Raw genomic sequence first — 15,315 nt, 5'->3', positions numbered from 1 at the left:
AAGAAGGGAACAGTGGTTACCGAAAAGTGACCAGCCGAATAATCAGTGATCGGTTAGTTCGTATGAACTTTCCAGTCTGATCATTACCCGTTCGTAATTAGAGATCGGTTAGTTCATTGAACTCCCCAGCCTAATTATTGCCTATTTTTTTGGGAGCAGGAAAAGATTTTTTTTCTCAAAAGGTTTAATATACATCCGGTGGTTCCCGAAAAGTTGTCGATGTACAAAACAGATACTCATTTTACGTAAATAATAAATAACTTTGTATTTTTAATTTAGAAATACGAAAGAATATATATAAAAGTCAGTATGTCGCACAAACCTGAAGTATGAATCTTTTAGTAGATTTTAAGTCTTTATGTCTGTTTGTGAACATTGTGTCTTAACTTATAAGAGAGCATACGTACAGGAAAAAATGGCCTAACCCGGAAATAATTGCAACACAAATGTATTTTGTGCCAGATTGTGCGGAATGGTGTAGTGAATAATACATTAAAAATTCACCATCCAAATGTTTGGGGAAAATGTCGGCAAAAATTCACCTTCAAAACTAAAAAAATGTAATATCTCGAAAGCGGTGCATTGTACACAATAAGTGAAGATATCCGAAATGAAAGAGCAGAAAAGTTGATAAATTATGTTTTTTTCAATAGAGATACCATAAATTTAAATTGAATAAGAAAGGTTTAAATATTTTCTATCATTTTTAGAATTAGAGTATACATTGGTTTCTAACATATGAAACAACAAATATGTAAGAAACTACGTATTTTACGTACACAAATTACTGAACAAAATTCATAGCTTATGCATTCCTCTAGAGATTGATTTTTGTTTCGTGCCTTTAGTATCAGGGGTTGAGGAGATATGGAGTTTAAAGAAGATTAATGCTATTCCTTATATCTTACGTGTTCTTTTTCTAATGATATTGCTGAGAACGTAATACATTTTTTCTGCAGTGTTTCGTTCATTTGCAGTAGTGTAAACTAATCGGTTCAACGCCACAAAAAGGATGAGCCCTTTTTTTTACGATTTAACCTCGGTGATAGCCTTTCATGACGATTTTTTTGTGGATATTAGAGCGTTCAACGACATAACGACATTTTAGTGCAATTTTCATGGCAACTAGATTTTCACAAAATAATGAGCCCTTTGTGCCCTTTCTCGTTTCTTACGATTTAGCCTCGTAGCCTTTCATGACGATTTTTTTTGTGCAACTAAATTTTCGTACCTCACGATCTTACGTGATATAACTTAACCTATTCACTGATTATTTTTTTTCTCGGACTAAATTAAGCTAAGTGTTACCGGGTCATATGGTGCAAAAGAGAGGTACTCCCCCAAACCTTTTCTTTTGGCCCACCACCTGTTGACAGAGAAACAGGACTTGGAAAATTTTCGATTGATGAAAATTTGGTTCCATGATGATCTATACTAATTTTTGGTATGGGAGGACAGAAGACATCGAGACTCGACCACCACACTAAACCCCAGACCTCTCTACGACTACATGTTCGGAAGTTACGAGTGATCAAAGTTTTGGTGGGTGTACAAACACCCCTTACCCTTGAACTCAGGACCACCAAACTTGGCATACATACTCTACATCCCGAAAATCGACAAGGGGTGGTGTTTGGGGAGATTTTTCATTTATTTTTTCTCTATCCCTCGCCGTTTTCGAGATATGTGCAATTTTGTAACGCTGGACTTGGAAAATTTTCGACAGATGGGGGTCAACCATGATAGCCTATATTATTTTTTGTTAAGAGCCGATGCTAACGCATGTCTCTACGATGATATTATCGAACGATCGAAAAAAAAATTGGCAATTGGCCCACCCTTGAACTTTTAGGACCACCAAACTTGCTATACGTACTCTACATCACCAAAATCGACAAGGGGTTCAACGGGGGTTCTGGACTCGACAGAGGGGTCAACCATGATAACCTATGTTCATTTTTGTTAGGAGTCGATGCTCTACGATGATCCTATCGAAAACAAATCGGCAATTAACACACCCTGGACCTCCAAATTTTGTACACCAAAATCGTCAAGGGGATTAACGGAAGATATTTTTCCATTTATTTTCGCGCTATCTCTTACCGTTTTCGAGATATTTGCAATATTTAACGCTGGACTTGTAAAATTTTCAGAGGTTGTGCGTGTGTTATGTTACCCCCTCCCCCTTTTCCGGCCAGGGATGACAGAGTCATCCAGGAGCAAAATATTGGACCGTCTATCGCATGTAATGTGATGCTTTGCACAATGTTACTTAATGCGATAACTCATATTGTTACGTAATGCGATGACTCATATCTATTACGTAATACGTTGACCTAATTCTAGCGTAGTCTATTGCGCAATTGCGATAACGTGATTGGTTAAAAATGACGTAATGTGATGATGTGGTCTCTTCTGATTGGTTGGAAAAAACTATATAAAGCGGCGAGCACCGTGAAAATCAGCCAGGAGAGCATCCGATAGTGCAGTGGTAGTGTCGTCGCTCCGTACTCCAAATGTCCTAGGTTCGATCCCTGGTGCAGGTAAGAACTTTGTTATTTTGATTGAGTGTTTAATTGTTGTCGCCCGACAACCATAGTTTCGACTAAGTTTGATTTCATCTGTTGTTGCCCGAGTATTTTTACAACCATAGTTTTAAAGCTACATTGTCCCCGAGAAACTTGTATTTAAAAACACCTGAGAATTCTATCGTATTTTGTAACTATTTGTTTTTTTTTTAATTTTGACTTGATTTGGTGTTACGTGTTGTCCTCGAGAAACAAAATGGAATTTACTCAAAATCGTTTGTTACCTTCTAAGCCTTGGGTTCGATGCGGAAAGATGATTAGCGTTCCTAATTTAAGTAGACATCTGAAAATTTGCAAACCATCGACCGCAACGAAAAGGAAAATCGATAATTCAGAAACGGAAGCTTCTACTTCCAAGCAAATGAAGTTATCCAATAAACATAAACCAATTAGATCTGCATTCGACGGCCAGCTTAAGGATTTCTCTTTTACTTCGAAACCAGGCTGTGACATTTCTAGTTTCTTGAGTGAAATGAAAACATCTATCGTAAATATTCTGAAAAATAAACTGAAAAACAATTCAATAAAAGTTTATGTTGATCTGTTCTCCGAATACGAGAAAGCCGATGGTACAACGAATATGTTTTACCATCGAACGAAAAACCAGGTTTTATATTTGGCAGATAATTTGAATGAGTTATATTCTAATATTACCAATGAATTGATTAGGAAACACGATGAATTCGAGGCTAAGGGATCAGGTTAGTCTCTATGCGGAAGTTCTCACACGTTCATCGCTTATTTAAACAAATTTACGCCTTTTTCTGCTTCGAGCTACGTTCCACTTCCGGTAGAAATTCAGCATAAGAGAGCCGTGCTGAACATTCATAACACCGACAATAAGGGTTTTATGTGGTGCGTTTTAGCGGAACTTCACCCGATTCTATGGAAAGATCATCCGCAACGGGTTAGTCACTATAAGAAATATATCGACGAGATTGAATATGCTATGATAGGCATCGAATACCCTGTTGCTATTTCCGACATAACAAAATTTGAAAACAGTGCAGGAAAACGATTAGGTATAAATGTTTATTCATATACTTCAGTTAAGCATTTTGTACATTCCGTCAGGATAACTAATATTGTTGATGACGAAGCCGTGGAAATCAATCTGCTTCTCATTGCTGACGATGACAAGTTTCATTACTGTCTCATTCGTTCAATGTCACGGTTGGTGAGAATTCAAACAACCAAGTATGAACACAACATCGAGGTCTGTACAAGGTGCTTGACCACGATCAAAAACAAGTCGACTACAGAAAATACACCGGACGTCAAATTGCTGCTCAAAAACTTGGCGAACATAAAGTCTATTTCGGTGTAAACAGCCCGGCTCGCATGATGATGCCCAAAGTGGAAGAATTTAAAATGCACAAGGCCTTGTTGGAACATCCTTTCATCATCGTTGCAGATTTTGAGGCCTTCCTCAAACCTCTTTCGTATTGTAATCCTGATCCAGAACTTTCTTCCACAACACCGTACCAGCTTCATGAACCAAATAGTTTCGGATACGTTGTCGTAATGCAGGATAAAATAAATAAACCATACATATACCGAGGACCGGACGCAATCAAACACTTTTTTAAAAAGATGGTTGAAGAGGTTGGGAGAATTGGTACAGTGTTGAATAAATCAAAATCGATGCTTCCGTTATCTGCTACTGAATTGCAAAATCACAATGCAACTGTTGTCTGTCCGGTCTGCAATTCAGGTTTCACGGTTGATAACAGAAAAGTGTTTCATCATAATCATTTCAGCGGAAACTACATCAGTGCAATCTGTAACACATGGAACCTTAAAATCCAGAAGCCTAAATTCGTACCAATATTTTTTCACAATGGATCCAATTATGACTTCCATCTCTTAATTAGGAATCTTGGATACAGCACGCAAAAATTAGATATTCTTGCTCAAAACGTAGAACGATATATCTCTATAAGTAAGAAAGTTAAGATTCCAGGAACAAAAAAAAATCGTAGAGATGAGATTTCTCGACTCGTTCAGATTTCTCTCTGCAAGCTTGGACGCTCTATCGAGTAAACTTTCAGACGAACAATTCAAAATAACTAGAGCTAGTTTTCCTAAGGTATACATAAAACGTATTAGACGTAAAGGGATTTACCCTTACGAATATGTAACCGATGAATCTAAATTTAATGATCATGCTTTTCCACCAAAAAAAAGAATTTTACAGTCAGCTGAAAGAAACCGGAATCACGAACGAAGAATACGAACACGCGAAATTAATGTGGAACGAATTGAGATGCGATACTCTCGGGGATTACCATGACGCATATTTAAAACTAGATGTAACAATACTCGCTGATGTTTTTCAAGCATTGAGGAAAACGTCGGTGAATATTTACAAGTTGGATCCTGCATATTTTTACAGCCTTCCTTGTTTGGCGTGGTCGGCCATGTTGCTCGGAACAAAAATCAAGCTGGAACTTATTTCGGATTGTGACATGCTTCTCTTCATAGAAAGAGGGATACGGGGTGGAATTGTTCAATGTTCGCATAGACATGCAAAAGCCAACAACATGCATATGTTTGAGAATCAATATAACTCGAATAAACCATCAAGTTACATCTTCTATGTTGATGTAAACAATCTGTATGGACATTCCGTGCTGCAGAAGCTTCCATACGGAGGATTCGAGTGGGTTGATCCCACTTCGATAGATGTTTTTAATTTCAACGATATCAAATGAGGTTTCTTCGCAGAGGTAAACCTCGAATTCCCAAAAAATTTACACAACATGTTTTCGGACTTACCACCAGCACTCGAAATCAAATGTCCACCCGAATCAAAAGAAAAGAAGCTTCTGATGTCTCTTGAATCTAAAGAGAGATACGTCGTGCACTACAAGAATCTGAAATTTTTGATGGAGAAGGGAATTCGTATAGTGCAAATCCGAAGGATTCTTAAATTCACGAATTCGGAGTGGTTGAGGCCATACATCGAGACGAACACAAAATATAGAACCGCTGTCACTTCTGATCTGGACAAAGATTTTTATAAATTGATGAATAACACGGTGTATGAAAAACAATGGAAAATGTAAGAAATCATGTGGATGTGAGGTTGATTTCAGATGCCAGGAAGTGCAAAACCAACATTCAAGTTGCGAAAGATCTACCACGAGCAGCTTGCCTTGATTGTCATTGACAAGAAGATTATTCGATTCAACAAGCCCATATATGTAGGAGCAACTGTTCTGGATTTGTCCAAGCTTCACATGTTGGAGCTACACTATGATATTATGAAACCCTTCTATGACGATCGTCTCTCTTCTATACATGGACACCGACAGCTTTGTGTACATCATAAATACATCAAACCTCTATGAAGACGTAAAAGATCAATTCATGCTAGAGTATTTCGATACATCTGCATATCCTCAGCCAAACAGGTACAACATTCCATCTCGTAACAAAAAAGTACCTGGAAAATTAAAATATGAGTAAAATGGTAAAATCATCCTCGAGTTCGTCGGTTTGAGATCCAAAATGTACGCGATTCGAGCCGAGGGTAGCATCATCAAGAAGGCCAAGGGTGTGGGAAGAAACACGGTGGAGAACAAATTCACCTTTCAAGATTACGTAGATTGTCTTAACGCATCGTCGCCGATACTGAAAGGTGAGAAAAGGATCAAAGCGTGGGTCATATCATCACAACCAACGAGGTGCGTAAAGTAACTCTGGATCCACACGACGACAAAAGATCCATCCTCGATTGTGGGATTCACACTCTCCCATGGGGACACCATCGTTTAAAAGATGGAAAGAATTGCACTCAATGCGCGTAAAAAAGTATGCATTCTTCTTCGCACCAGCACACACTTCACATAAAATAACCATCATGCCAATGAATTTGTTTGGTTTCAAAAAACAGATCATCATGGCATCCATACCAGATAATGAAGTTTTACCTTCCATGTTATCCAAACTCAACGGTCTGTTGATCATTCACTTGAATAGCATTTGGACGAAATTCGACGACGACGTCGGCAAAACGTTTTACGTCTTGAACAACAATTTAAATTTCTACGAAATTCCGATCGACGGGAAACTTCGGATCACCGTGAATCCGGAGAACGCAGGCGAAATCAAAATTTCTACCGGCAAGAACATTTACCGAATCAAGCACGACAAGATGGATTCCGCGACCACGTACGATGTTTCTGCAGGAGATTATCTTTACGTTGAACTTCTGGGAGATTACGACAAACTCATTCTTCTCTTCGTGGAATTGAAAATCACGTATGCGATAATAAATAAACCATAAAAAATGCCTAACGACATTTTCGGAATCACGAAGTGAGTGGACCATGTAGACTAAATTCTCATGCTGGACGTTCGAGTTAAAAAGTTGAGAAGCGACCTGGTTGCTTTGCAAAATACACTCAACACCAGTCTGCAGTCGGAAATTGTCAGTCTTCAGTCACAATTTTTGGATCCCATTCTCAAAATCGATTCCGAACTGAAATCTCTGTTGAAAAATTACGTCGACGTATCTTCATTTGATAACGTTCAAAATATACAGTTGAGCGTGGATTCGCTTCAGAACGAATTAGCTAAATTGCAACAGTTTCAAACTAAAGATTTGGAAAAATTAAAACTTGAAATCGACGAGCAAACTTCCAACATAGAAAAAAAATGTCCGAACTTTAAAATTCGATCGATGCAGAACAGTTACACGATGCCATCTCTAAATTACGCGAGGCCGTGATCAAAGAGGAAGAAATTCACAAGACGCTCGAAGAAATTAAAAATAAATTGCAGATTTTGGAAGACACCATCATGAATTTACCTTCCTCCTAAGAGTTACAAGTGATCAGCAAGAGCGTAGCGAACATCAAGATTAAATTGGAAGCATACTAAGATTTCGAACACATTCAAACTACGATCGCTACGCTCCAGGCGTCTTTGGAGTTGATCAACGAAGAGATTAAAAATATTCACGCTCAAGCAAGCGCGTTGACAAGCATTCAAGACACGTTAACCACGGTTCAGCATAAGATCGATTATTTAGAAAATTTGAACGTCGAATCGAATGTCAATCATTTTCATCACGTACTGGACAACATACAGCGTGATCTCGAAACTTTGCAGACGAGCCTGCCTTCGAACGAAGATTTGGAAAAATTGAAAGCGGCGGTGTCTACGTTGTCCGAATCTAGCGACGTGGAAAATATAAAAATTTCTTTGACAGCACTCGAAAACACGGTAGGCAATCTTCCCACGTCGAAAGAACTTCACGCCTTTAAAAGAAGCATTTCGCGCATACTGAAACGATTAGAAAGCGAAGAGACGAACACGGAACAGATTCGAGATTAAATTGCTTCGCTTCGAGACATGGTGTCCACGTTGCCGACATCGCAGAGTGTGAACGATCTCCACGCTCAGTTCACCGACATCAGAAGCATCATAAACGATCTTAGCGAGAAAAGTTCCAAATTGCATCTACTTTAAAATCTTCAGCAGATTGTCGTCGGCGTTAGGGAACAGGTTGGCGTTCTCGAAACCAATGCCGCCACTCAGGAATCAACGCTGGCCGATTTTGGTGCCAAGTTGCAAGAACTGAACGTCGAAGTAAAAATTCAACCGTCGTTTTCTTCCGTAACGGATACCATCGTCGAACATTTGTTCCCCATACAAAATACACTGGGACAGCTTCACAGTAACCTCGGTAGTGCCGATACTAAATTTGCTAAACTGCATTCTCCGGATGCTATTGAAATCAACAGCGTACCGAATCAGCAGAGAATTTCCACGTTCGTTGAAGGTAACAAACTGTACATTTTACATCCATATCGTCCGTATTACAAGTTTCTCATCGATGGCACTATTGAGATACACGAATTTTCGTATTGGTCTCACGGCAGAAAAGCTAGTGTTACCACTATGACCTTAATATCGAATCGTGGTGTCCAGAAAGCAGGAAACATTCCTTTGGCACACACAACATATATGAAATACATCAAGACGAAGATCTTATTGTCTTTGATGTGAGTGCAGGTGATAAACTTATCATTCAAAACACAAGTGAGGTACCACCCTCTTTGAATCCCATCACGTTAGTTATTCTCTTCAAGCGAAATCTCGCACTCAATGTCTAGGCAAGCAATCGTTGAAGAATTGGACAAACCTGCACGTCGCAACTACGAACGTTTAGCTGTAGTAACAAAGGGTATCGACGACCTACGGCAGGCGGACCTCGTCGAAATGAACAGCGGTAATTTGAAAGATGTACATAAATTGAACAAGGGTTGCAAGTACCTCCTCACCGTCATAGACACGTTTTAAAAATTCGCATGGGCTCTGCCGTTGAAAGCCAAAACGGAAACATGCGTAGTGGAAGCATTCAAAACCATTTTCGATAACAGACGTCCTCGTTTTCTTCAAACGGACAACGGGAAAGAATTCTACAATTCGACGTTCAGGCAGTTCATTCAAAACATGACATTCGGCATTATTCGACCTTCAGTCACATCAAAGCCAGCATCGTGGAAAGATTTAATCGAACCTTGAAAACGCACATGTGGAAACGATTCACGCTTCGGGGAAATTACAAGTGGGTCTACATCCTGCCGGAACTCGTTGACGATTACAATCACACAATTCACAGTACGATACGCATGAATCCAGCGGACGTTAAACAATCCGACGAACAGCGATTAATTTCTACTTTTTATTGTCCAAAATACAGTCCGACGACCAAGAAATCAAAATTCAAAGTTGGAGACCAGGTGAGGATCAGCAAATTCAAACGCACCTTTGAGAAAGGATTCACCAAAAATTGGAGCAAGGGATTTTTTTTACCGTGGTTCGAGTTTTACCCGGAAACCATCACACGTATATAATAAAAGATAGTAGCGGTGAAATTTTGAAAGGAAGTTTTTACCAAGAGGAACTCTCTAAAACGAAACACGCCGACACGTACCTCATTGAGAATGTATTGCGTAGGAAAGATAACAAACTGTTCGTCAAATGGCTGGGACTTCCGGAAAAGAGTTGCATCGACGCGAACAAAGTGATCTTGTGAGTACTTGGAACATGGTGAAGCGTCTACCCGATTCGGAACGTCAAACTAAAAAGAACGGCAAGTTGCTTCCCGACAGCATCCGTTGTCTAATCGTAGGTCCTTCCGATTGTGGGAAAACCACGTTGCTGGTGGACAATTTTCTCCTCGCGCTGAATTGGTTAGATTGGAAGAACAGGCACCTGTACGTGTTCTCTAAAAGTTTGGAGCAATCGAAATACCAGCAACTGATGAAACTGTATGATGGACTGGACATTGCAACGTTCGCTTTGGAAATAAAATCACTCGCCGATTGTCACAAAAATTCTGTCGTGGTGTTCGACGACGTCATCCTGGAAAACCAGGATGCAATCGCAACTTTTTCACTCAAGGTCGTTACAAAGGAATGTATTGCTATTACCTAGCTCAAACATTTTCCAAAATTCCAAAACAGTTACTAAGCGACAACGCTAATTTTATTTGTTTGTTTCATCAAGTTCACACCAACCTCAAGCACGCGTACGATGACTACGTAGGCGGAGACGTGAACTACAATCAATTTTCGGAATGCTGCTCTTCTTGCTGGAACAGTGACGATTTCGGATTTGCGACGATCGACATGACGAGGAAACCCAACGACAGAAAATACAGAAACAAAATCAACGACTTTTTAAACGTATAAATAACGTGATGACGAAACGAAAAATCGAATACGACAATCTTAAACTGCGCGATTACCTCGCGAAACGTTTCAAAGGTTGGAAAGCCGAGAATCTCGGATTCTACGAAGAGATCAAGCGCGAAGGTCAACCTATCATCGACGCCATCAGCGGTCTCGGCAAGGAAATTAAAAATTTCACGGAACAGAACAAGGATCTGATCACGGAACTCGTACCTCCTGCCGCTCGAAATTATGAAGATTTTCCTCCCACGCCTCTCTCCAGCATTCACACTCCTCTGGAAATTAGGCAACCGCCAAGACGTCAAGCCATAGGCAGCACTTCTTCGGAGAAGATCGAGTTGGGTCCGTTGGCACAAAACTACCTGAGCACGGAGAAATTCGACAAGGACGAGGTGTTCGGATTGTACCCGAGCATGGAAACCAATGAAGGCGTCATGTGGAAGATTTGAAAATGGAATTTCACCTTCGAAGGCAACGACATGAAAATTAATTTAGGTGAGAAGAACAGTTGGTCTAGGTAACCGTGTACAGTTAAATTGTGGAAAGTCGATGCCAAAAAATATCCGAAAGATTGCATGTACGTAGATTGCCAGAGTTACAGGGACATTTTATTCATGACGGATGCCATGTACCAGAACAATGATGCCACACAGAATAGGGTGAAATCCAGCAGCGGAGAGAAGTACAGAAATCTCATCAAACCCATTTGGAACGATATCAAAAGTGGAAGCGGTGTCAAACGCTAGAACACCTTACCGAAAGAATTTGTGTGGGGGGACGATGTTAGGAAACTCGTGGATAGTCTACTCGTCATCGCAGGTGAAGAGAATGCAGGCAATCGTAATTTTTACGAGAAAATAGGAATCGTGGACATGATCAGCACGAAACTCTCCAACTTCATCGTGAACGACAGCAATGGAATAGGTTACCTGATCAAAATCATCAACACGCTTCCGCCGAAATTTTGGAACGTGGCCGAGGGCAAGCGACTCGTAAACGACATCAATGAGTTACCTTTTGAAATGCACATCCCAGATTATCAGTACTGCGGACCGGGTACGAAACTCGAGCGACGTTTGGAAAAAGGAGACAGGGGAGTGAATGCGTTGGACGCAGCATGCAAAGATCACAACATCGCTTACGACGTACACACCGATCTAGATGCACGTCACGAAGCAAATAAAAAATTGGAACATGCAGCCTTCGGGAGATTCATCAGCAGGGATGCTTCTTTGGGAGAACGATTTGTAGCTTTGGGTACCACCATCGCCATGAACACGACACCAAAAAAATTCTTATCGTAAAAGATTTGCATCGTTAAAAAAATGATGTATCTTCAAAAAATTCGTGGAAAAATTTGCATCGTCAAAAAAAAGTTGGAAAAATTTACATGGTCAGAAAAAGTTGCCTTATCGTAAAAAAATTGCATCGTTAAAAAATTGATGTGTCGTCAAAAAAAGTTGTTGAAAAATTTGCATCTTCAAAAAAAGTTGGAAAAATTTACATCGTCAGAAAAAGTTGCCTTATCGTAAAAAAATTGCATCGTTAAAAAATTGATGTATCGTCAAAAAAAGTCGTTGAAAAATTTGCATCTTCAAAAAAAAGTTGGAAAAATTTACATCGTCAGAAAAAGTTGCCTTATCGTAAAAAAATTGCGTCGTTAACCTTCGAGCGGGCGCGCCTGCGCAAAATTTATGCCGAAAGCAATTTTCTTTAATTTTCTTGTGTTTCCTTTGAATTCATCGACCTATGCTTTTTATGTATTCCTCAAAGAAGTATTTTGTGTTGCATATTAGCAGTCATTGTTACTAATCCATATGTTGTACTCTGTCAATTGTTGTTTATTTCAGATCAAAACACCGTGTCGTAAAGTTTGCGCTGGGCGCCTGCTCCTGTTCTGTAATTATTTCGTCAGGTCATTGTTGAAAATGAGTCGACAAAACGTAGACGTTAGCAAAATTCAGCGTATCCTCAAGTTTCTCGAATAGAATAGATTGATTGATTTTGATTTTGAGTCCGCTTTATGCACAGAAAGGCTAATCGCGACTTGACCTACTTTGGTAGCAAGGCTCGTTCCCAGGATGTTTTGTGGAGGACATATCCGAAAATGTGAAAGTAAGTTCTTATTATTTGGTTTATTTTACTTAGTTTATACGAGATATAGTGAGTGAGTGTGTGTGTGTGTGTGTGTGTGTGTGTGTGTGTGCGCGCGCGCGCGCACGGTGAGGGATAGGGGAGGCGGGAGTGTGTACACAGGATATTGCCATAGTCTCCCCATAATTTTTCATATGACGTAGAGAATTTTTACTCGACTCGGTCCCTTTTGAACTTTTAATGTAAAGTGTTTGTACATAAACTTGTAATATTTAGGTTTTCAGCAGGAATATCTGTCGTAAAAAGTACGACACGCGCCTGCTGATGAAAAGCGTGGTGCGCTATAAATATGTAATAAGTTACGTACTGTTTTTTTTTTCTTTTTTCAGCATTCTAACTTGTATTTCAATATGTTTCATTTATGTTAACCTCAGATTGGATATAAATAAATGTAGACCCAAAAACATTTTCGTTTATATTATAAAAATTCTTGCTCATAATGAATGATACTAAATGACGAAAAAATGCGTCACGCGCCCGCTGGTGACACGATTATGAACGCGCCCGCTAGAAGGTTAAAAGAATAATGTATCGTAAAGAAAAGGTCGTGGAAAAATGTTCGTCAAAAAAAGTTGGAAAAATTTACATGGTCAGAAAACGTTGCCTTATCGTAAAAAATTTGCATCGTTAAAAAATGATGTATCGTAAAAAAAGGCGTGGAAAAAAATGCATCGTCAAAAATAAATTGTCGTGGACATCGTCAGAAAAAAGTTGCCTTATCGTAAAAAATTTGCATCGTTAAAAAATTGATGTATCGTCAAAAAAAATCGTGTAAAAATTTGCATCTTCAAAAAAAAAGTTGGAAGAATTTACATCTGAAAAAGTTGCCTTATCGTAAAAATTTGCATCCTTAAATAATGATGTATTGTAAAAAAAAAGTGGAAACTGCATAAAAAATTTGTCGGAAAAATTTACATAGTCAGAAAAAAGTTGCCTTATTGTAAAAAATTTGCATCGTTAAAAAATGATGTATTGTCAAAAAAATTCGTGGAAAAATTTTCATCGCCAAAAAAAAGGTGAAAAAATTTACATCGTCAGAAAAAGTTGCCTTATTGTAAAACATTGCATCGTTAAAAAAATGATGTATCGTCAAAAAAAGTAGAAAAATTTTCATCAAAAAAAGTTGGAAAAATTTACATCAGAAAAAGTTGCCTTATCGTAAAAAAATTGCATCGTTAAAGAAATTATGTATCGTCCAAAAAAAGTTGTTGGAAAAATTTACATCGTCAAAAGAAATGGAAAAATTTACATCGTCAGAAAAAGTTGCCTTATCGTAAAAATTTGCATCGTTAAAAAATGATGTATCGTAAAAAAAGTGGAAACATTTGCATAAAAAAATTGTCGGGAAAATTTACATCGTCAGAAAAAAGTTGCCTTGTCGTAAAAAATGTGCATCGTTAAAAAAAATGTATCGTCAAAAAAAGGTCGTGGAAAAATTTGCATCGTCAAAAAACAATTTACGTAAAAAATGTTAAAAAAATGTACATATCAAAAAATGTACGTGTCAAAAATATTACGTCAAACAAATACGTGTCAAAATATATACGAGACAAAAATGTACGTCAAAGAAAATTTACGAGACCAAGAAATCTTCGATATATAAATAACACCGTGCAAAGAATCTACGAGACAAAAAAATTCTCGATATATGAATAACACCGTAAAAAGGATAAATCTACGAGACAAAAATCTCGATATATAAATAAACGTTAAAAAAATCTACGACCCAAAAAATCTACCAGACAAAAAAATTTCTTCGATATATAAATAACACCCTGAAAAAATCTACGAGACAAATAAAATTTTGTCGATATATAAATAACACCGTGAAAAAAGGAAGCTGGAGCATTAAAAAAATGCGAAATTTGTCAGTCGAGTATATGAAAATTCAGGAATTGGAAGAAAAAAAACCTTACACGATAACTTCCGGTGAAATTGCTACAACCCAGAATGGTCCCAAAATATGTCTGTTGCTCGACAGTCAATACAGCCTATTTTTACCAGATCAATACGCTAACATGTTATCTGACCAGAAGCTCTTTATTTTAATCGAGAACAAAACTCGAATCATGTACAAGGGGACAAAGGAACTTCCTGGTATAAAACGAAGCACGTAATAGAATTTGTTTAACACATTCGGGTCTGTCCTCAAAATACAGCATTGTTACCTCTGGTCTGCGGTTTTTATTTGTTTTTCAAAAAATCATAGAAAAAATATTTTTAATTTGTTGTTATTTACCACATATTTCTTAAACCTACAAAACTTCCTCTTTTCAATGAACAAAAATTTGTTAAATTTTATTTTCATTTTCAGACGTTTTTTAAATTTTTTTTCAGCAATGTTTTGTGAAGAAGAAAAAAGTACAACATTGTAACAAATGTTAATATAGAGATATTTTAAGTTCGTAATCTCGAAATTTCAATAATTAACTAAATAAACTATCAATACATCTTTTGAATCTTGCATAAGAATAATTCTTGTGTGCACATAACAAAGATAATTACAAATTACAAGTAATTATTTTTGTAAGAAAAAGTGGCTGCAGGACAGGACCAGACGATGTATCAGTTGGTTCTTCGTCATCTGTAAAAATTAAACAAATAAATAAATAAACTAAATAAATAAAATAAATTTTCATTTTACATACACTATACAAAATAATGAATGGAAAAACTAAAAATACATCAGTGCATGTAGGAAAATCAAGCAAGAGGCAAGATGAATAAACCCAAAAAAATTACCTCTTCTCACTTCATTCATAAAATACTAGAGTTTGCAACACCGCTTATATTGTCGACAATAACTATTACGAATATAACCTACCTTCCAAAACTTCAAATTCATCTGCATCATCAAAATAGTC

The sequence above is a fragment of the Lepisma saccharinum genome, chromosome 4 (genome assembly GCF_977018435.1).
Source record: "Lepisma saccharinum chromosome 4, izLepSacc3.1, whole genome shotgun sequence".
Classification (NCBI taxonomy): domain Eukaryota; kingdom Metazoa; phylum Arthropoda; class Insecta; order Zygentoma; family Lepismatidae; genus Lepisma; species Lepisma saccharinum.
Note: the sequence above shows the minus strand (reverse complement) of the source record.